Genomic DNA, 22,183 nt, shown 5'->3' on the forward strand with positions numbered 1-22,183 from the left:
ACCACTGAAATATAAGGCCTAATGCTATAAGACACTAAGAAGAGGACACAGGAGTACATCTTCATGACCCTGGACTTGGCCATGGATTCCCAGATAGGACACCGAAAACACAAGCAACAAAAGAAAAATTAACCTGTGTATCAGGGAAATGTAAAACGTTTGTGCGGTAAATGACACTAGGAAGAAAGTGAAAAGACAACACGGAGAATGGGAGAGCATTTGCGAATCACATTTCTGATGAAGGCCTAGCGCCCGAAGCGCATACGGGTGTTCTCAGCGGACGTTCTCAGCTGGATGACGGAGACACACACAACAGCATCTAAACGGGCAAAGGACTCAAACAGACTCTTCTCCCAGGATGACGCAAAACAGCCAAGAGGCTCTCGACAGATGCTCTACATGCTTAGCCGTGTGGATGTCCCTGGAACGCACATCCGAACCAACGAGACACCACCCCAGGACAGCTACAGGTTTTACAAGAAAAAACACCAGAGACTTGCAAGTGCTGGCCGGGATGTGGGAAATGAGAGCCCTCTTCCATCGCTGCTGAGTGTAAACGTGATGGTTTCTCTGGGAATAGTCTGACGGCTCCTCAGAAAATTAAGCAGAGACTTACCCTGTGGCCCGGCAATCCCACTCCCAGGCACGTGCCCCGGAGAAGGCAGAGCAGGGCCGCAGACAAACCCCGCATACCAGTGTTCAGGGCAACATCACCACGACGACCAAGAGACGGAAACCGGCCAGCGCGCACCAGTTGACAGCCAAGCCACCTGTCCACGCAACCGAGCAGCCCCCAGCCTGAAGGGGGGGTGGCGTGGACACCTGCTACAGCATGACGGACCCCGGCCACCTAAGGCCATATACGCAGGTCTGCATTCACACAGAACGCACACCCAGAGGACCCGCCACTGGAGCCAGGGGCTGGGGGGGAATGGGCAGTGACTGTGGAGGGGGCCTGGCGTCTCCTTTCGGACCCAGGTGGAGGCCGTGCTTGCGCAACAGTGTGAAGGTACTAACTGCCAAGGAAGGCTCACTTTAAGAGGGTTAGTTTTATGTTATGTGAATTTTACCCCAATCCAAAGACAAGGAATGTGCCCCATGACAGGGGCCCGCGTCCCCACTGCCACTGAGCCCATCCTCACTAAGGCTGGCCGAGTGCCTGTTCTGCCTGCGGCAGCAGCACAGACCCTACGTGGACCTTCCTGCAACAGCCCTGCGGTAACAGGAGGGTCACCGCTCGCCTGCCATGGAGGGCAGACGTGTGTCTGGACCCCAGGCGTCTCCTCACTGTGTTCCCTCGTCCCCTGGCCAGGGTCAGCCACCACCGCTCCGGGCCCCTCGATGGAACACTGCCTGCCACAGCTGCCACATGCCACGGTCCCAGGAGCTGCGCTGGAGCCCTCAAAGCCTCCGGTACGCATCTTTGGAAACACGAAGTTCACTCTTCATCTCGGAACAAGCCCCGAAACAAAGTGCGAGCTGCCTAAAGAGGCAGGTGTGAGACACAAAGCCACCAGAAGCAGATGCGAGGGTCTACGGGTCTGCTCTCGCCATGCAAAGTGACTTTTGAACAAGCAAAGGACATCAGAGAGAACCCTGACAGACAGAAACAGGGCTCCCTCCAACAGCACGTACGGGAGCATCCCCTCTCCTGCAGGAACTGGGCATGAAGGGCATCTCCCCCTCGGAAGAACAGGGGAGAGCCCGAAGGGGCCCAGGCCTATGGAGAAAGATGCCCCACCCCATTAACCGCCCAGAAAGGGGAGCTAGAATCACATTACTGCATCGGTCACCCGCAAAGTCACCCAACCAGGCACACTGAGCTGTTAACGCAGCAGAGGGAGGCACAGTGAGGACAGCAAACACCGGAGCACAACTGTCAGTCTCCACAGCACCCCTACTCCAAGAGAGCCCCTCCTCCTCAAACCCCGCCCCCAGCTCCTCCCCACCCACAAGGAGGAGTAGCCACTCACCCAGCACCTTTCTCCTGGGCTGGTGCACCCGCCTGACTCCTCCGCTCCCTCCCTCCCAGCCCCCTACACCCCTGGCATGCCACAGAAAGGGCCCTGCACCCGGGCCGCTCTGCACCCTGGGCCCTGCGCCAGCTGGCCTCAGTGTGCCCAGCCATCAGAGAGCACGCCGGGGGAAGCCCCCATCGCCCACACCCACCCGGAGCTGCGCACTAGGGGCGAGAGGCAGAGCCCTGCATGCATTCAGGACCCACTGGAACTAGTAATTGGACCCAGAATCCACACCCCGTGTCCACAGCCTGTGTTCACACTCCAGGTCCACACTTTTTGTCTACACCCTAGGTCTACACCCCAGTTCCACATCCTGCATCCACACCCCACATCCGCCCTGTGTCCACACCCCACATCCGCACATATTCCTGCCTGGCCCAGCCACGGGGATCCCAGGGACACACAAGGAGCCAACGCAGCACACGGGATGTCTGAGCTCCGAATGTCAAACTCAGCCCCACAGACTGCGGCCCCTTCAACAGGTCAGGGGGCAGGTGTGCGGTGGCATGCAGAGGGAACGGCGGCTAAGTCCTGGGCCAGGTGAAGGGAGGAAAATCAGCATGCCTGAACCATCCCCATCCAAACGCCCCTGCTGGTCCCACATGCATGACAGGTGGGGAAGCTGAGGCCCAGGGTCACAAGGTGTGCATGCCAACATCCCTCCCCAGCTCTGGGTGCCCCTTCGGTATGCCAGCACTGGGGCATGCAGGTCTCACCAGAGACCCGCTTTGTGCAGAGAGGCCTCTCTAAAAGGGACAGAGAGCGGTGGGATGTGGGTCCCTCGTTCTACCCAGGACACCTCAGGGCCACCCCTCACCCAGTAGGGCCACCCAGGGCCTGATGCCACCTGCTCCCCCACGACCGGCGTGTGTCACCATGGGCCTTGACTGCCTGGGCCGCCACCCTGACAAGGGCCACCGGATGTATGGAAACTAAGGTCCCAGGAGCAGCCCCCCGCTGTGCTATGTGCGAGGACAGACCTCCTGACTCCCCGTGTCCCGGGGCCCAAGGACCCCGCAGTTGGGTTTGACCTTCTGGGCGGAGGGCCCTCAGCCACAGCAGCCCCTCTACCCACATGGGGGAAGGCCTTTTACTGAAACCGCTCCCAATTTATGTTTCTATCCCCAAGTTAAGGCTTTCCCAGTGCCTCCTGAGAAATTACTTGGGAAATCACCCAAAAGACTAGAAGAACAACAGTCCTGGGAAAGTCAGAACCGTCCCCCCCCCCCCGCCCCGCCCCCCCGCCTTAAAGCCAGGAGCAAAGCGTCTGGAGGAGATGCTTGTGGCCCACACCCTGGGCGTGCCTGTCCACCTCCCCACCCTCCCCCCACCCCCCGCTGAGGCCCATACTGTTCCACCAGCCACGGAGCACCGCCGACAAAGAGCCCAGCACTCTCACAAATGGACTGGCAGGTGATCAGAGAGAACCCTAAAGGCGCCCATGCCTGAGGCTGGCACGTGCCCTCTGCGGGAGCCCTGCCCAGGGCCACTTCAGCCCACGTACCAGTCTTGCAGATTTGGGGGTCACCTCCCTATGGAGACGACGACTGGGTCAGGACAAGAGCTGGGCCCCCAAGCACGTCCCCAGACAGAGAGATGGACGTGGGGCTCATCTGCCCATGTCTCAGCAGGACACCTGAGGCCTCGCCCATCCTCTACCGTGGGTGTGCGGGTGTGCGGGCCAGGAGGGCCCAGAGGAACACCCGGCTGGGCCTTCTCCATCACAGGCAGGCATGGGGAGGAGGCTCCAGAGCTGCCCCACACTCCAGGCCCAAGCAGGGGTTCAAAGTCACCACCAGCTGAGGTCCAGGGACAAATCCAGGACAAAGGGCGCTGAAAGGCTAAGAGCCAGGCCCAACCTCCCATCCCTATTGCCTATCCTGTCCCTGTATCACCACATCTGCATAAGGCAGTCACCACAGAGATGGAGACCAGGAGATGGGCCAGGCAGAGACTGGGACCCCAAGGGCTGGGAACCAAGTGATCGGAGCTGTGGTGCATTGGGGAGCAGGAAGAGGCTAGAGAGGGATAGAGAGGGGAGCGGGTGGGGGGGGCTGGAGGGGGAAAGACAGAGGGGAAGGGGAGGGAGATGGAGAAGAGGAAGGAGGGGAAGGGGAGGGAGATGGAGAAGAGGAAGGAGGGGAAGGGGAGGGGAAGGGGAGGGGAGGTGGGGAGAGGGAGAGATAGAGGGGAAGGGGAGGGAGAGGGAGGTGAGGAGGGAGGAGAATGAAGTACCTGCAGAAGCACACAGTAGAGATCAAGGTGGGCACTAGGCCTCCCAGCAGACAACCCACAACAAACCTGCGCTGTGTACTGCTCATGGACCTGCGTGCACATGTGTGCATGCACCAGCGTGTGCACACGTACTGTGCATGCCTGCGTGCGTGAGCATGAGTGTGTGCGTGTGTGCCACACGTGCGTGCATGAGTGTGTGCGTGCATGTGTGCCTGTGCTCCTGTCTGAGCTCCTTCGACGGCTGGAAGGTGAGACCTGTAGGGAGAGGTCATGTTTTCAGGAGCACATGGCCAGTGGGGCTGGGGGCTAGGCTGGTCTGAGCCCGCAATGACGTGGCATCCAGCACTGAGCCAACCCCACAAACATTACAGCTGATGTAAGTGCCATGAGCCAAGTAGAAAGACAGCAGGTGGAGTGGCGAGGGACAAAACATCACAGAAACTGGCCAAGCAGGAGGCACCTGAAGGGGTAGGGGCAGGGGTGGGGGGACCACAGCATGAGGGACCTGAAGGGGGGGACTGTAGCACGAGGCACTGGGGGGGGAAGGGGAAGGGGGGAATTATTATTGTCAAGAGCATGGATTTAACATAAACTACAACTTCTGTAACCCTGTTCTGACATTTACTTATGTTTGAAGTTTTAGGAGGAACCTCAGAAAAAAATAAAAAAGGAAGTGACCCCTTGCAGAGGGGAGGGACGGGCACCGCCTGCCCTCCGAAGTCCCAGGAGCTCAGTGGCGACAGCCGGTCTGTCACAGCAGCAGGACCCGTGGCCACCACCTCCAGACTGCTCCACAAGTGCCTCGAGCTGTTCTCAGGGCAGGAGTTCCACACCTGTTGCACACCTACTGTAAGGCAAAGTGTAGGAACATTCACAAGCTTGATGTGCACAGGGAGCCATCCCTGATGACTTGAGAGAGCAAAACTCAGGAGAAGCGACCTCTCCCACCAGGAGGTTGGACACCCGGGCCCTGCAGCTCTCCCACAGCAGAATGTCCTGCTGCCATGAACCCCGGGTGGTACGCATGTTCGAGTCTTGACGCTAAGGCCCACACACACCAGCCACACCCCGGGCCGAGCCCCACGTGAGTTTCCTCTCTCCTCTCCTCTGTGCCTTACTAAGCCACCGGAAACCAGCGAGTCTTCCCTTCATATAAGGCCCAAAGTCCTGCTTTCTTCGGAAGGTCAAGGTGGCTTCCAAGTGCCCCTCCTTAGCTCACCTCCTCCCATCTTTCCCAGGTCCTGGTGCCCCATGGAGAAGGCGGCCTGAGCTGTCCACCCTGCAGGGAGCCTGCTACAGGGGAGGCCGGGCTGGCAACAGGGGCAGCAGGGGCAGGCAGATGCTAGTCCGAGTGGCCAGGGAGCACAGAAGGAATAGTGGGGGTGCCCTCCTCGCCAATCACTGGCCATGGTGATTCCCTCCCTCTTTCCGCCCTCTCCCTCGCCAACCTCACCCCTGCCTTCGGGCTGCCCCACTCCCCCCATTCTAGCCCAGCTGGTCTCTGGAGGACGCCCAGACACCAGTGGTTGACACGCTTCACATGAAGCAGCCATGGGGACACATGGGGACAGCGTGGTCATCACTCAGCTTCAATGCAGTCACTGGCCACGTGTCAGACTCAAGAAGGTCCCTGAGACCCTAACTGTGCCACCAACAGCTAAATCCCTGAGTACCAGCCACTGGCCCAGGCACCACGTGAGCTTCTCCATGCAACGGGAAAAGCCACAGTATTGGAAGTAATATGCCCCAGGTCACACACAGGGAGCAGCCCTTCCGGAGCACGGGCACAGGTGACACATGTGGGCCCACTCAGGATTCTGCTGGTGAGCCACCGTCCGTCCAGTTTGCTGATTCCACCCTGAGAGCCTCAGGCCCCAAGTGCAAGGGAGACAGAGGCCCAGAGAGGACCCGAGAGCTTGCCAGGACCCCACGGGAAGTGGGTGGGGATGGGCACACCAGGCCCCAGAGCCTCTGCAGCTGCCACCCACCATGCAGGGGGGCAGAGGAGGCACAATGACGAGGTGGGATACAGAGAGGACAAGACCCCTGATGCACCTGGGCTCCCAGAGAATGAGTCACAAAGAGGACTGGAAAGAAAACAGGGGGAACGGCGGGCCTGACCCAGCCAGGAGAGCCTGTCCCGTGCACATGTGCACAGGGTGATGGGACACTGGCCATGGCCCGGGCCTCACTCCCCCCTGTAGGGTTGCCAGTCTGGGGACCTGGTACCCTGGGACCCCCAGGGGTCACACAGACTGTGTAGCTCCCACCTGGCTCTTGTGAGGATCTGGCCACAGAGCAATGATGGGCCTCTGGGGACCAAGGTAAAGTCTGTCTGCTGAGTCCAACGTACAGATTCATAGGAAAAAATGTGATTATTATCAGAAGCCACTAGGCTTTGGGGTGACTGTTACACACCCACAGATAACCAGGATTCCAAGGAGGAACTGCATGCTCAGAAGAGATGAAAACAGGCTCTGAAACAAGAGCAACTGTTCTCCCAGCCCTTCTGGCGGGGCAGGTGAGTTCCAGAGGGGCTGCAAGCATAACCACAGCACCGTGTCGGGCACACAGGATGGTCTTTTGAGGACAGCTTCCTGCCTGTCATAGCCACTATCCTCATCACCATCATTGTCATCATCACCCCTCAACCTCAACACCACCATTGTAATTATCACCACCATCCTCATCACCATCATCGTCATCACCATCATTGTCACCATCACTGCCATCACCACCATGCTTGTCACCTCATCATCGTCATCATCACTGTCACCATCACCATCATCGTCACCACCATCAACCCCATCCTCATCACTATCACCACCATCATCACCATCATTGTCACCATCACCGCCATCACCATTCTTGTCACCTTATCACCTTCATCATCACTGTCACCATCACCATCACCATCAACACCATCCTCGTCATCTTCACCACCATCACTACCACCCTCGTCACCATCATCATCGTCATCACCACCATCCTGGTCACCTCATCACTGTCATCATCACCATCACCATCCTTGCCATCACCACCATCATCAGCATCACCCTCATCATCATCACCATCCTTATCAGCATCATCACCATCACCACATCACCATCACGATCCAGTTATCATCGTCGCCCAAGGACCCAAGTCCCTCATGTGAACTTAACTGAAACTCCTAAGGGTTGCCTTCTTAAAACCTTACTCCTAAAGCATTTAAAAGCACAAAACCACACCCGCAGGTCTAGTTTAGCTAGGTGTTTGGTGGAGAGAAGCAAGTAGGCCACACAGGCTCATGGTTCTAATCAACCAAGGTCTCCTCAGGGCTGCCTCTGGGCCCCAAGGGAACCTGGCCCTTTTCACACCATGCAGAGATACACCCAGTGGAACACCTCCCCATGGCTCTCTGAGGGTGCTCTGCCACCAGCCTCATGGGGCAAGGATCCAAATAATTCCAAACAATGAAGAGCAGCCCCAGGAGTGAAAAATAGCAAGTACCAAACCAATGACTGCTTTCCGCAGTGTCCTATGCACCTCAGGGAAACCTCAGTCCACATGTGGACTGCATGTCAAGGATATAGTACACAGTAAGAAGATGCGGGAGGGGAGTGGTGGTTGGGGGAAAAACACTAAACTATGTCTACTTGACCAGTGATTTAAGTCATGACTTTCAGTAGATGCTACAGACAAAACATAACTGGCTTTTAAACATGGAAGGAGAAGAAGCACTTGCAATAAGACATGAAACCCAACTTTAAGAAGGTTTCCACCCAGCTGCCTGCATGGCTCAGTAGGTTAAGCCTCTGCCTTCGGCTCAGGTCATGGTCTTGGGGTCCTGGGATCGGAGCCTGCTTCCCCATCCCCCCGCCTACCTCTCTGCCTACTTGTGATCTCTCTCTCTGTCAAGTAAATAAATAAATAAAATCTAAAAAAAAAAAAAAAAAGAAGAAGAAGAAGAAGAAGATTTCCACCCATCAGTCATATAGCCTAGGGGCTGCAGGGAACTTAGCCTGATGCACAGACAAGCATCCTCATGTGTCCTCAGCGGAACACACTGGCACAGCCTCTAAGGTGGGAGCTGCTGACACAGAAAGAAACTACCCTTGTCTGTAGCTCATCTGTAGGAGAACCAAACTTCTCCTTAGAGACCACGCAAACAGGAAGAATGGAGTGAAACATTTATAGCTTTGAAAGAAAAAAAAAACCAACCTAGAATTTTGTATCCTAAAAAATTATCCTTTGGAAGTAAAAAAGAAACAAAGGCTTTCTCAGACAAACAACCGAGGGAATTTGTCACCAGTAGCACAGCCTTGGAAGAAATGTTAAAGAAATACCTTCAGAGAGAAGGAAAGAATATAGGTCACAAATTTGGATCTTCATAAAGAAAAGAAGAATGTTAGAGAAATTAAATTAAGAAAACATGAAATATTTTTCTTATTTTTACTGATATAACAGATAATAGCTTGTGCAAAACAAAATAGCAACAATGTACTTGATTATAACTTCGGATAAATGACATGAATGGCAGCACTTGTATAAGGGACAGAGGAAGGATCTGGGAATGCTGTGAGGAGCTTGCACGGTCCTCAATAGCATACTTGCAAGTGGGTCTGGCTTAGCCATAAGTATGTATATTGCAAATGCAAGGGCAACTGTTAAAAACAAACAAACAAATAAATAAACAGTTTAAAAAGCAGTACTATTGATATGCTAGAAAAGGAGAAAAAAAATGAAATCATGCAAAATGCTCGATTAAAACCAGAGAAGGCAGAAAAATTGCAGAAGATAACAACTGAAACAAAGAAAGGAGCAGCAAAGAGAAAACAGAGACAAACATGGTAGACATTCACCCAGCATATCAGTGATCGCCTTAAACACTAGTGGTCTCAAATACAAATTAAAAGACAGAGACTCTAAGATAGAGAATAAAACCAAGACCCTAGCATATACTGTCTATTAAAAACCTGCTTTAAATATAAAAATATATAGACTAAAACCTGCTTTAAATATAAAAAAATAACCAAACTAAAAATAAAGGCACAGTGTGGGGGAAGGGGAAGGGAAATTCTTTCTACACTGCACTTTCTACACAATTCTGCTGTGAACATAAAACTGTTTAAAAAAAAAAAAGGTCTGTTAAAAAAAATAAATAGGAATAAAAAGTTTTTATCTGGGGGGGAAAAACGGGATGAAGAAAGTTATACCATGCTTACGCTAATCAAAAGAAAGCCAAGTAACCATATTAATTTCAGACCAAGTAAACTTTGAGGCAAGAAAAATAACTGGGATAAAGAGGGGAATTACATAATCATAAAGGAGTTGATTTCTAAGAAGACATCAAAATCCTTAATGCATATGCACCTAATAACAGAGCATCAAACTACATAAGGGAAAAACTAATAGAACCACAAAGAGGAATAGACAAAGACACTACTAATGGCAATTTCTACATCCTTTATCAACAATTAACAGATTCAACAGACAAAAATCAGTAAGGACATAGTTGACCTGAACAACACCATCAATCAACTAAATCTAATTGATATTTATAGAATACTTCATCCAACAAAAGCAGAATAAACATTCCTCTCAAGCTCACGGAGAACATTTGCCCAAGAAAGATCACATTCTGAGCCCATACCTTACCTTAACAAATTAAAAAGAAATTGTGCAAAGGATACCGTCACACCACAATGGAATTACACTAGAAATCAATAACAAAAAGATATTTGGAAAACTCTAAAACACTTGGAGATTAAATAATACACTTCTAAATAACAAAGAGTGAAAGAAGTTTGAGGAGAAATTTTTAAATATTTCTAACTAAAATGGAAATGAAATACTTATCCAGATTTATTGGGCTCACTGAAAGCAGTGCTTGGAGCGTGATTTACAGCACTGAATGCATATGTTACAAAACAACATCTAAAACTAATCATCTCCACTTCCACCTGAGGAAACTAGAAAAAGAAAAGAAAATCCAAAGTAAGCAGAATGCATAATAAAGATGAGAGCAGAAATCAGTGAAATTGAAGACAGCAAATAAATAGAGAAAAGTCAAGGGAAGCAAAAGATGATTCTTTGAAAAAGTCAGTACAGTGACATGACTCTATCCAAGTTAACAGAAAAAGATAAAAATATAAGTTACTAATATCAGAAATGAGAGAGAAGCCATCACTACAGACCCCACAAACATTAAAAGCACAGTAAAGAAATATTATGAACTCTATGCCCACATATTTAATGACCTAGGTGAAAAAAAATCTATTCCTTGAAGGATTCAATCTACTGAAAACTCACACAAGGAAAAATAAATAATCTAATCTGCCTCTATAAAAGAAACTGAACCAATAATTAAGTTTCCAAAACAGAAAATACCAGGCCCAATGGATTCACTGATGAATTTTACCAAACCCTTAAAAAAGATATTACCAGTTCTATAATCTCTACCAGGAATTAAAAGTAGAGGAAATACTTCCTAACTCATTCTATGAGGCCAGTATTACCTTAATACCAAAGCCAAACAAAGGTATTGTAAGAAAGGAAAACTGTAAACCAATATCTCTCATAGACATAGAAGCAAAAAGGTCTTCTACAAAACATTAGGAAATTGGGGCGCCTGGGTGGCTCAGTCGTTGGGCGTCAGCCATCAGGCTCCCTGCTCAGAGGGAAGCCTGCTTCTCCCTCCCCACTCCCTCTGCTTGTGTTCCCTCTCTCACTGTGTCTCTCTCTGTCAAATGAATAAATAAAACCTTTAAAAAAATATTAGGAAATCGTGGCACCTAGGTGGCTCGGTTGGTCAAGCGTCTGCCTTCGGCTCAGGTCATGATCCCAGGGTCCTGAGACTGAGCCCCCATCTGGCTCCCTGCTCAGTGGGGAGCCTGCTTCTCCCTCTGCCTCTGCCTGCTCCCCCTGCTTGGGTGCACTCTCCCTCTGTCTCTCTGTCAAATAAATAAATAAAATCTTTAAAAAAATAAAATAAAAATAAATAAAATCCCAATCAAGTTCTTTCATGGATATCAACAAATTGATTCTGAAATTTATATGGAGAGATAAAGACCCAGAACAGCCAACACAATGTTGAAGGAAAAGAACAAAGCTAGAGGACTGGCACTACCCAACTTCAAGACTTACTAGAAAGCTACAGCAGGGGCGCCTGGGTGGCTCAGTGCTTAAGCGTCTGTTTTTGGCCCAGGTTGTGATCCCGGGGTCCTGGGATCGAGCCCTGCATCAGGCTCTCTGCTCAGCAGGAAGCCTGCTTCTCTCTCTCTCCCACTCCCCCTGCTTGTGCTCTCCCTCTCTCGCTGTGTCTGTCAAATAAATAAATAAATAAAATCTTAAAAGAAGAAAGCTGCAGTAATGAAGACAGTGGGCTTTTGATGAGAGAACAGAGAAAGAGATCAATGGGAAAGAATGGAGAGCACAGAAATAGGCCCCATAGATACAGCCAACTGACCTCTGACAAAGGAGCGGAGGCAGTGTCACGGAGGAGGACGGTGCTGGAAAATCCGGACATCCACACATGCACACACATACTGAAACAACCAGACACCCACACACGTGTGCACATGTGCACACACATGCACATGTGCACACAAACACACACTCATACACCAAAACTGGAACAACCGGATATATGTATGCACGCATACACACACAAAGAATGAAAACATAGATTTAACAGCTTACAAAAATTAACTCAAAATGAATCCTAGACCTAAATGTAAAAAGCAGAACGATAAATCTCCTAGAAGATGACACAGGAGAAAATCAGAGAGTGCTGATGCCTTTTTAGGTACAAACACCAAAGACATGATCCATGAAGGAAAAAAACTGATAACCTGAACTTGATTGAAATTTTTTTGAACTTCTCCGTGAAAGACACTTTTAAGGGGATGAAAAGATAAGCCACAGACTAAGTGAAAATCTTGGCAAAACATATACCTGGTAAACGACTAGTATCCAAAATATATAACTCTTCAACACACAGTAATAAGAAAATTAACAACCCAGTTTAAAAATGGGCAAAGGATCTACTACAGACACCTCCCCAGAGAAGACATACGGATGGCAGAGAAGTGCGTGAGAAGCTCCACATCACGTGTCATCAGGGCAATGCAGATTCAGACGAGATTCTGCTGCACACCTACTAGAACAGCCGAACTCCAGGGCCCTGACATCACAGTGCTAGCGAGGCTGCTGAGCGGCAGGAGCCCAGTGACGGCTGCAGGGACAAGGACCGCGCCGCAGCGTCACAGTACAGCTTGGCAGCGCCTTAGGAAACCAGACACACTCGGGGCAGCTGCATGGCCCAGCCGGTGAAGCGTGGCTCAGGTCATGATCCTGGGGTCCCGGGATCGAGTCCCCATCAAGGCTGCTCCCTCTCCCTCTGCCTGCCGCTCCCCCTGCTCACGCACTCTCTCTCATGCTCTCAAATAAATAAATAAAATCTTTAAAAGGAAAAAACGAAACACTCTTACCAGTCGATCCACCTAGGCAAACCCTAGGTGTTGATCGAAATGAGCTGAAAACTTAACCGCACCAAATCCTGCCCACGGATGCTTACAGCAGCTCCATTCATCATCGCCAAAACTTGGAAAGATCCAAGGCATCCTTCAGTGGGTGAACAAATGAACTGTGGTCTGTCCACACGAGGAAATATTACTCAGCACTAAAAACAAACGCGCTGTGAAGTCACGAGAAGTCATGGAAGGAACTTAAATGCTCATCACTAAGGGGAAAAAGCCAGGCTGAAAAGGCTGCATGATTCCAGCCGTACGTACGACATGCTGGGAAAGACAACTGGGGGACAGGGAGGGACGAGGAGGCACAGCACAGCACAGAGGATTTCTAGGGGGTGAAAGGACGCTGTAAGATACCACAGCACATTTGCAAAACCCACAGGATACACACAGCGATGGTGAAGCCCGAAGCCGACTGTGGACTTGGCAGAAAGGACAGCGCATCCAGCCCGGTTCATCACTTGTAGCCAACGTACCATGCCCGGCGAGGCTTGTGGGCACTAAAGGGCTACGTGAGGACCCTCTGCACGTTCATCTCCATCTTCCTGTAATCTAAAACCACTCTAAAAATAAAGTCTATTTTCTTTTAATCAGAAAGGAAAAGTTCCACACGGCTTTGAGAATCACGAGGGTTCTTGTGCTGGAGAAAAGCGGCCACAACAGGAAAACCATGTGATGGGAACACGAAGAACGCCGGTGGCAACGACATCTGTCGCAGAAACCACTCGAAGCAAGCACACGACGAGCACACGGAGAGGCAGGCATGAGAGGCCCAGTGACGGGGTCAGGAGGCTCCAGGCCGCTCCACTTCAGAAGCTCACAGACCCAGGAAAACGCTGGCACTCGGGAAGTAAGGACTCTTGCTCCCCACAAGCCCGGCCCGCCCCAGGATTCCCAGACACCAGGGGTGGCATCAGGGCCTCAGGCCCTCAGCCGCCCACCGCCACCCACCATCCACCTGCTGGTCTGATCCCCGGAGCACCACCTGCCTTCTCCCACCTCAGAGGGCTCTCCTCATCTCAACGTCTTCCCCTCGGGGCTCCCGTGCCCTGGCATCTGCTCCCCAGATCAGGGCTGGAGGGGGGTCCTCCCAGTCAGCAGAAATGTCCCCTTGGCCAGCGGGTGTCCAGATGGACCATGAAGAGCCAGGCAGTGTCCTAGGAGTCCCGCGCATGTGGCCGGCCCACCCTGGACCCGGCCACGTGTTGCTGGGGCCCATCAGGACCACAACCAGCTGAGGGCTGGGGACCCAGAGGTGGCCAGCCTGTGGCCTGCCGGTGCTGACTAACGAGGTGACTGGATCTGGGCTCAAAGTGGGTGCATGTGCTGGACCCACGCAAACCCCCTGGGGAGGCCGCCTGAGAGGCCTTCCTGCAGGACCAGGCCAAGCTCCAGGAGAAGGCCAGCCTGAGGGCAGGGAAGGCTGCCTGCTCCGTGCGGTGTGCAGGTCAGGGCAGGCTGGACAAAGGAGCGGGGGCCTGGCCCAAGACGGGCCAGCAAGGACTTAGGGAAGACCCCGCATGCCCCAACTCAGGCTGCAGGTTTCCACTTGAGTCTGCAGATTACGGGGCATCCCAGGCCCCCTGAGGAGGGCCCTGCAAGCTGGCGTTGTCACCAGAAGCTCAAGTGACGGCTGGCCTGGGGAAGCTGAACTGACCGTCCATGACCTCAGCTGTGTGGACAAGAAGAATCCAGCATCAGCAGCATTCGGGGGGGGTCGTGGCCCCTCAAAAACAGCTACCGGACAGGCTGTATTCCCTGCCTGCGAATGCCCTGTGCTCTGTGGCTGGAAATGCCCACCCCAGCCAGGAGCCAAGTGTCCCTGCCCTTCACTGGCCAGCCAACCACTGACGGGCTTGTGGTGGGGGGGGCGGTACACAGAGCTGGGCTGTGCCCCCCGCCCCATGCCGTGTGACCCAGGGTACCAGTGCCATCAGCCAGCCCAGGGGCCGCGGGGGCAGCAGCAGGCCTGGACACCTGTATCCACTCCTTGCTCCTTTCCCACATCTGTGCTCCCCACCAGTCCAGAAAACACAGGGGTCCCCTCCCTGATGAAGAAGCCCAGGCTCTGGGGCAACTAGAAGGCTCTGTCTCCCCGGGGTCCAGCAGTCTATCCCAGCACTACAGCCGCCCTTGAGCAATACCACGGGAGGGACTGTACATTGAGCCTGGGACCCAAACCCCCTCTGCTGACTCTGCCCCAAACACATGCTCCCAAGAACATAGGACGGTGTTTCCCAGTGCTTCTAGGTCCCCACTGTCCCACACAGGAGGCCTGAGAGGTGCTGCCACCAACGAGCACATCCTGGTAATCGGAGGCCAGGGGGAAATAGGAAATGATCGCAGCCTGGGATCTGTTTCTGGGTCCAAGCAGCCCTTGGGATGGGTGCCCTATGGGGCTCGACTGGGACTGGGGGAGGCTGGCTCACCTGACGGAAGCCTCACAGACACCCCCCCCCCGCCCCCCGCAGCCAAGGGCCAGTCCCCTAGAAGACCTCCTCTGCCAGGCACAGGGGAGGAGCCAGGCCAGCAGAGGAGTGGGGGAGCCCTGGGGGGCCCGCCCAGAGGTGGCCCGCCCCGCCCCCAGGAAGTGACACTGAGGGGCAGGTGTGCCACAGATCGCACTCCCCAGCTCAAATTTCCAAACTCAGGAGATGATCTACCCTGAGGGAAAGCAGGACTAAGCCCTCAGCATGTCACAGAGCCACCTCATAGGGAACACAAAGTCCTTTTAAATGCCTGCGGGGGCAAAGGCGGGGCACTCACACTCAGCTCAGCGGAAGAAATGACCAGACAAACCTGCAAACACAAGAACTTTTGGAAATGAACTAAGACACTAAAATCTAAAACTCCACGAACACTTTAAGCAACAAATTAGACACATTTGTTTAATACTGCCGTTCTTTAATATTGCCATTCAGACAGGGTGGACCAGAGTCTTCGGGAATGCACTCTGAGCACAAGGTAAAGTGCTAGCCGAGGCCAGCTCACTCTGGGAGGTGCAGGCTGGGCAGGACGCCGAGGTAGCCAGAGACGCTGGGTGCATCTCCCACCACGGGAGAGCCCAGTGCCTGGATGGCCAGGATGCACAATTCTCAACCCTCTCCCCCCACTCCCCCCACCTCTCCCACACCCCCTCCCCAAGAAGCAGCGCACAGGCCTTGCTCATGTCCTCCCTGGGCACGCAAGGTCCCACCCTCTGAGTCCTCTGGGGGACCAGGCAGACCCTCCTGCCAGCATGCAGCTACCCCTCCCTAGTGCCAAGCAATCCCAAACACTGACTTTGTCCATTCCTAATTGGCTACTGTCTCCTTTACCACATCAAACCCTGAAAGAAACACCAGACCCTCTGTGTGCGGGAGCAGTGAGGGGTGACGGGCAGCCCCCACCCCACCCCCCAACACTCCCAACCCACCCCCCCACCCCCCACCCCCGCAGCGGTGCTCGAATGGGTGCAGCGCAAGCAAGGTGAGAGGCGAGCCTGGGCTGACCATCGGCTGCCCTCAAACCAGGAGCCCAGAGCTCCCCTTGCTGGGCTGTGGACCCCACCGCTGCAGGCCCCCAGCACCACTCCCCTTGCCCCATCACAGCTTGGTCACTTGCAATTAGTCTGGACCAACCTGGGTCCCACAGGGTACACTGCTAGGAGGGGCCTGCTCTGGGGACGCATGGCCACTAAGGGCAGGCCAGTGCCGTCTGACCACCGCCCATCCCTGGCACCGGGAGGTGAAGGCGCTGGAAGGTGTCCAGCGGGTCAGTTCACTGAGGCCTATGCTGAGGGGCGAACGGGCCACACAACAACACGCACAAAGAACACACAGAGTAAAGCCAGTTTCCAAGGGCACAGGTGCGAACACACAGCAAAGGTGGGGGGGCTCGTGTGGAACCCCCAGTACTGTGGGGGCAGGGCGAGGCCAAGGGGACAGCACTAGATATAGATTCCCAGAGACGTGCCCTCCTGCATCACCCGGAGGCGACCCTAAAGCCCATGCACGGACTCTGCCCTGGGTGGCCGAGTGACCCAAACACCAGAGCGCACCTGCAGCAACGTCCTGGGAGGCCATCTGGGCCAGCATGGGGATGGTGAGACGAGCCTGACACCCAAGCACCCGACAAGCCACGCAGTGACCTAGGTAAGTGACCTTACCCCCCCACCACGAGCCAGCCTCAAGGGGGGCCTGTGCAGGACAGCTGGAGGACACACAGCTCCTCTCAACCGTGTCCACACACTGGCAGGTTTCCTTCAGGTGTGTTCTTCTGTTTTCACTAGTGCACACCAGCTCTGACTTGCGCTTTCCTTCCCTCGTCTGTCACAGCGGAAACCCTTTCCCCTGAACACGCTTCCTGCGTGTCACTGCGGTCCACTTCACCATCCCCCGACACACTCGCCAGACGCCTGGGGTCCTTCATATGTTACATCAATATTCAAAACGTCTATGTTTCTAAAACCTGCTCCAGTGGATTTTTAACAGACGTTCCAGATAAAGGGTGCGCGGTCCCTTTAAGCATCAGAAGCAGGTTTTGGAGAGTCTACTCCAGCAGTTTCTAGGGAAACAGCCTCGTGCAGATGCAGAGCAGATGCCTCTGTCGGGAGCTCCCGGAACTGCAGCCCTCTGTACCCTGAAGCCCTCGGAGACCCACAAGGGGGCTGGGAAGATAAGGCTGACAGCAAAAGCAGTCAGGGACATATTAACAGAAATAGGACTCCAGAGCAAGGGAGGGAAGGCCCGGTCCTCAGTTCCCACGGCACCACCGGGGGCATCAGCCTGGAGGGTGTGTGGGGTGGCCCCAGTGGCCAGCTCTGTGCTTGACTGCAGGGAGCAGCCCTCAAGTGACAGGCAGCTTGGTCCTCAGGGCAGCTGGGCCTGTAGGAGACACAGGTGCACCTGGAGGGCCTGTCCCGCTGCAACATTCTAGGATCTGTTCTTTGCCATTCATTTTTAACCATACGTGACAAGAAAAGCGAAGATTGGGATATGGGAACCTGGAGGGCCTTACCCCCCCACCCTGAACCCCCAGCAGCCACGACTGTGGGTGTGGCGCGTGGAGCAGGCACGCTGAGATATCTCAGCAGCGGCCAGAGTGGCTGGTGGCCAGAGTGGCTGGTGGCCAGTGTGGCTGGCGGCCATGAGCTCAGGGAAAGACAGGGGCCGCACTCAGCCACCTTCAGCCCAGCACTGTGTTTGGAACACTGAGCATCAGTGTCCGTCTGTAACTCGGGGACCCTGCCTGACTCACAGAGCGGCCCCGAGAGTGAGAGGAGACGCACACAGACCACAGTTGTCGCCACGTAGAGCATGCTGGACCCATGGAACTCACACTGAGGGACACCAGCAAGCAGAGAAGCAGGCGCACACATGCACGCCTGTGACTTCCGGCGCACACAGCATGCATCCAGCCCTGAAGGGCTCTCTCCAAGCGATGCTAAGGGCAGGTGCCACATGCCGTGGGGCCTTTCTGTAGGAGGCTCTTCCTCCTCTAATTAGCAGTGCTCTGATGCAGGTGGCAGCTGCACACTCCCCAGGGACGGGACCCTCTTGCACAACAGGTATCCCACAGGACCTTAAAAATGAACCCAAATCCCCGAACCCCAGAGTGTCAAGAGGGAAGCCCAGGCAAGGGGACAGGCTGCCAGGCGCTGCCTCCCCTCCCCCTTGGGTCTCTGGAGGCCACCAGCTCCCGGAGAGGCTGGCAATACTGGCCTCTGCGGGCCGGCCAGATCCCTGGGTCATTCAGAGGGCCCGTGGAGAGGGCCTGGACAGATAACCCGGACAGCCATCCGACTGCATCCTCCTGCCCAGCTGTCACAGTGGCCCGCTGCAGACAGATATCCGCCACATGGGAGGTGTCCCAAGTGGGGCTCAAGGCTGCCCGCACTTAGACATGTGCTGCTTGGGACTCAGGGGCCTTTCTCAAGGTCAGCACCAACTACGGGGGTTCCAGCCCTTCTGTGAGGGCGCCCCAAGGTCTGGAAACAGCGCTGGCTAAGAGAGGGGCAGACAGCTGTGCAGCCTCCCTCTCCCGAAGGAAAGAGGGGCCTTCGGGCTGGTGCTCCCCAGGGACCGCTCACAAACCCCACTCTAGGGCAGTGGCACCTGCTCCGAGGCAGAGCCTCGGGCCCGGGCTGCTCTCTTGTTGGCATTTCTGAGGACGTTCCAAAGACCAGTCTAATTACATCCTTCTTTTCCAAACAGCAGACTGAAATCTAATAAACAACATGAGTTTGGGATCTGGAAGAATCCTTGAAGGGGAAGCACCACGACCGTCTGCAGTAGCCCATGTAATGAGGGCCAGGTGCAGTGTGCCCACAACCGTGGCCCAGGAACCGCCACCATCAGGCTGCCCGTGTCTGGGTGAGGGCACAGCTGGTGGTGTGAAGGTGCCTGGGGAGCACACGAGAGTGAAGGCACAGCTCCTCAGTGGGGCACAAACCACAAAGGATCTTTGGTGTCAGGATCACAGCACAAAGGGGTCGGTCTGAGAAGCCAGCTTGGGACCAGGAGGCTGAGGAGGCTGGATGGTGGGCAGGTGGGGAGGACCAGGACAGAGAGTGGCTGCTGAGGGAGCTGTGACCAGGGCACGGTGGTGACACGTGGTGGTGACAGTCAGGGAAACGGAGCCAGGGGTACGTGCAAACTCTATCATGTCTGCAGTTTTTCTGTAAACCTAAAACAAGTCTAAAAGAAATAAGTTTACAGGGGGAAAAAAAGCAAATGAGGCCTGACCTCACAACAGTCCTCAAACGGCAGGAAGAGGGGATAGTCAGTAAACAGACAGCCTTCCAACCACTGCCAGCCCTGGAGGTCTGGGGGGCTCAGGGCCACGGGGCAGGAGGTGGGAGGGTCGGAACGCCCCAGCCATCTGGGGGAGGCTGCCTGTCACTTCACTTCTCAGGTCCTGCTCTCTCTGGCTTCGTCGGAAACCCCACCGTGGCAGGCAGGAAAGGCTCTGGGGCCACGGGCTCCAGAACGGGCAGCGGCAGACCGAGGGGACAGTGGGAGAACACCCCCACACACACACACGACAACCCCACCCTCCACATTGGAGCGGGGCGCACGGCCTTCCAGACCAAACCCACCGTGACAAAAAGGCTCAGGAAACAGCGGCCCAGCGAGCAGGGGGACCAGGACCAGCACAGCCCACCTGCCGGTTTTGCAACCTACAGCCCCGCCTGCAGGCTCCGGCTCACGCACGTCAGTCACGGAACTTGTCCGACATACACGGCTGCTCCCAGGCAGGTAACCGTAGACCCCAGGACAGTCCCTGAGCGAAGCTGGGGAGCTCAGGGTGAGAAGCCAGCTGAATGTCAACCAGGAGGCCTGCAGCCGGGACCCGGGCACGAAGCCCCGAGGGGCAGGATGAGCCCATTCCGGCAGAGCACGACAAGCGGTGTCCTGGGACAGCAGCGTCCCCAGGCGCCTATGGACTAAGGGGCGGGCAGTGGCCGTACATCCTGCACAACAGGAGTCTCTCTCATGTTCTCAAGAAGCTGGAACCAGGCTGGTTCCAGGGAGAAGGCAAGCTTTTCACGACCCACTCTCCGCTTCGAAACACCACGTGCTAGTGCTGCGTCTGCAAATCCATCCCCTCAACCCGTCCGGAACGAATAGAGGCCGTTACCCCTCAGCAGGGTCAGAAATCCGTTTCCCGCCTGACGAAGTTCAGCTGGCGGAGCCCCCAGGCCTGTGACCCCAGCGTGTTCCCACACCTCGAGGCGGGCACCCCAGGATGGGAGCAGAGGCCAGAGTGCTGCTCCGCACAGGGCTCCCCGAGCCCCCGACCCCACCCTGCCCCGCGCTCAGAGCACGGCCAGGCAGCCCTGCCCCGGCAGACGCGGTCTCTCCCGAGGTGTCTTGTCTTGGGTCAGTCTCAAGTATTTAGGGTCTTTCCTCAGCCTGACCCCAGCTCTGCCTGCCTCCTGTCCCAAGCCTTCAGCCAACAGTCAAGGTGGGGACCACAGGGCGCCCTCCCTTCCCACCAACTCCCACCGACCAGTCTGGAGGAGCTCGAGGTAGCCATGGAGGAGGGAGAACGCACTGGAGCGGGGGGGTAACATGGGGTGGACCAGGCAGGCAGGCGGGCAGCCCCATGCCGTGGGCCGCACCCCACTCCAGACTACCAGCCAGAGGGGCCCCCTGAAGTGAACCCTGCCAGCCACTGCTGGCATTGCCCTGAGGGCCCCCCAGACATTTTACAATGAGGTAGGAGGAGACAGGAGGGGACACAGCGCTCGCCTGCTGGCCGAGGTCGGGCACAAAGCGGCTCTCCTTTGAGGGGGGGAGGCAGGTGAGGGGCCCTCCGAACTCTAGTCCCGCACCCAACTGCTGAGATAAGGCACGGCCTGTAGGCGCACGGTCACCCCTCTGTCTCACACACCCCTGGGCCCCGATCGGGTCACTCACACATCCACCTCCACATCCTGGGCCCCAAACACACACACCTATCCCAGCAGGGGCAGCACGCAGCGCAGATGGCAGCGCAGATGGCGGGGACCCCAGCCGCAGGGGAGCTGGAGAGCTCTCCCATGCACCGGCAGCAAGCTGGGGCCTGCTCCAAGAGCATCCAGACTGGGATCCAAGGGTCACCACCCCTCCCCCATTCTTCCCCCAGAGCCCCCTTCCCTCCACAAAGGACCCCCATCTTCCCCCAGGACCTCACCCCCAACTCCCCACTTCCTCCCCGCAGGGCTCCAACCTCTGCACTCACCCTCCCCACCAGTGTTTCCCCCATCCCTGCAGCTGGTCTCTGATCTCTCCCCATCTTGCCCCTCCATCCACAGCCTGCAGCACTAGGACAGGATCTGGTTAACTAGATGGACACTAGAGAACATCCCGCTCTGTCCTGATCCCACTGAGTTGAGAATAAAATGGGAACTCCCATCCCTGGCCCACATCCCAGGGTGCCTCCCCACCCATATCCTCTCCCAGACAGGGTACTCTGGGTGCCCTCTGACCAGAAGCAGGCTGCCCCGCATAAGGGTGCCCAGCACTGCCTGCAGGGCCTAGAACGAGCCCGGGGCCTGAGGTGGCCACTTTTGACCCGACCGCTGCCTCACTTGGCAGGCGAGGAGCTAGCCCAACGCCCATCGCCTCCAGTGTCTGAAATCTGGGGAATCCTTGCTGCCTGCAGCACAAAACTAGTATGGCTTTCACTGGCTGGAGTGGAGAGGGGGCTGGGTGACCCATGGACGCGGGCCCTCTCCCAGCCAGATTCTCCTAAGCAGACCTGGGTCCTCAGGAGTCGCTGGGAGTCACTGGGAGAACAAGGGACCACAGTCAGGAAGTGCCCAGGGCTGGGTACAAACCAGTGGCAGGAAACGCCCTCACCTCCCAGGTGTCCCTGTTGTCACAAGCCTCTTCAAAACAGTTGGGGAGATTGGCACAGGGTGCCAGACAGTTGGGAAAGACACTC

At 55.2% G+C, this 22,183-nt stretch overlaps 2 protein-coding genes across 4 annotated transcripts in view; both read right to left on the reverse strand.

Moving 5' to 3' along the window:
* PTPDC1 (protein tyrosine phosphatase domain containing 1) overlaps positions 1–22,183 on the reverse strand; it is a 643,782-nt gene that overhangs the window by 269,602 nt on the left and 351,997 nt on the right. The gene's annotated exons all lie outside the window — the stretch shown is intronic.
* PHF2 (PHD finger protein 2) overlaps positions 1–22,183 on the reverse strand; it is a 69,209-nt gene that overhangs the window by 37,595 nt on the left and 9,431 nt on the right. The window lies entirely within an intron of this gene.

This window comes from Lutra lutra, chromosome 13 (assembly GCF_902655055.1).
Source record: "Lutra lutra chromosome 13, mLutLut1.2, whole genome shotgun sequence".
In the NCBI taxonomy this organism is placed as follows: Eukaryota; Metazoa; Chordata; class Mammalia; order Carnivora; family Mustelidae; genus Lutra; species Lutra lutra.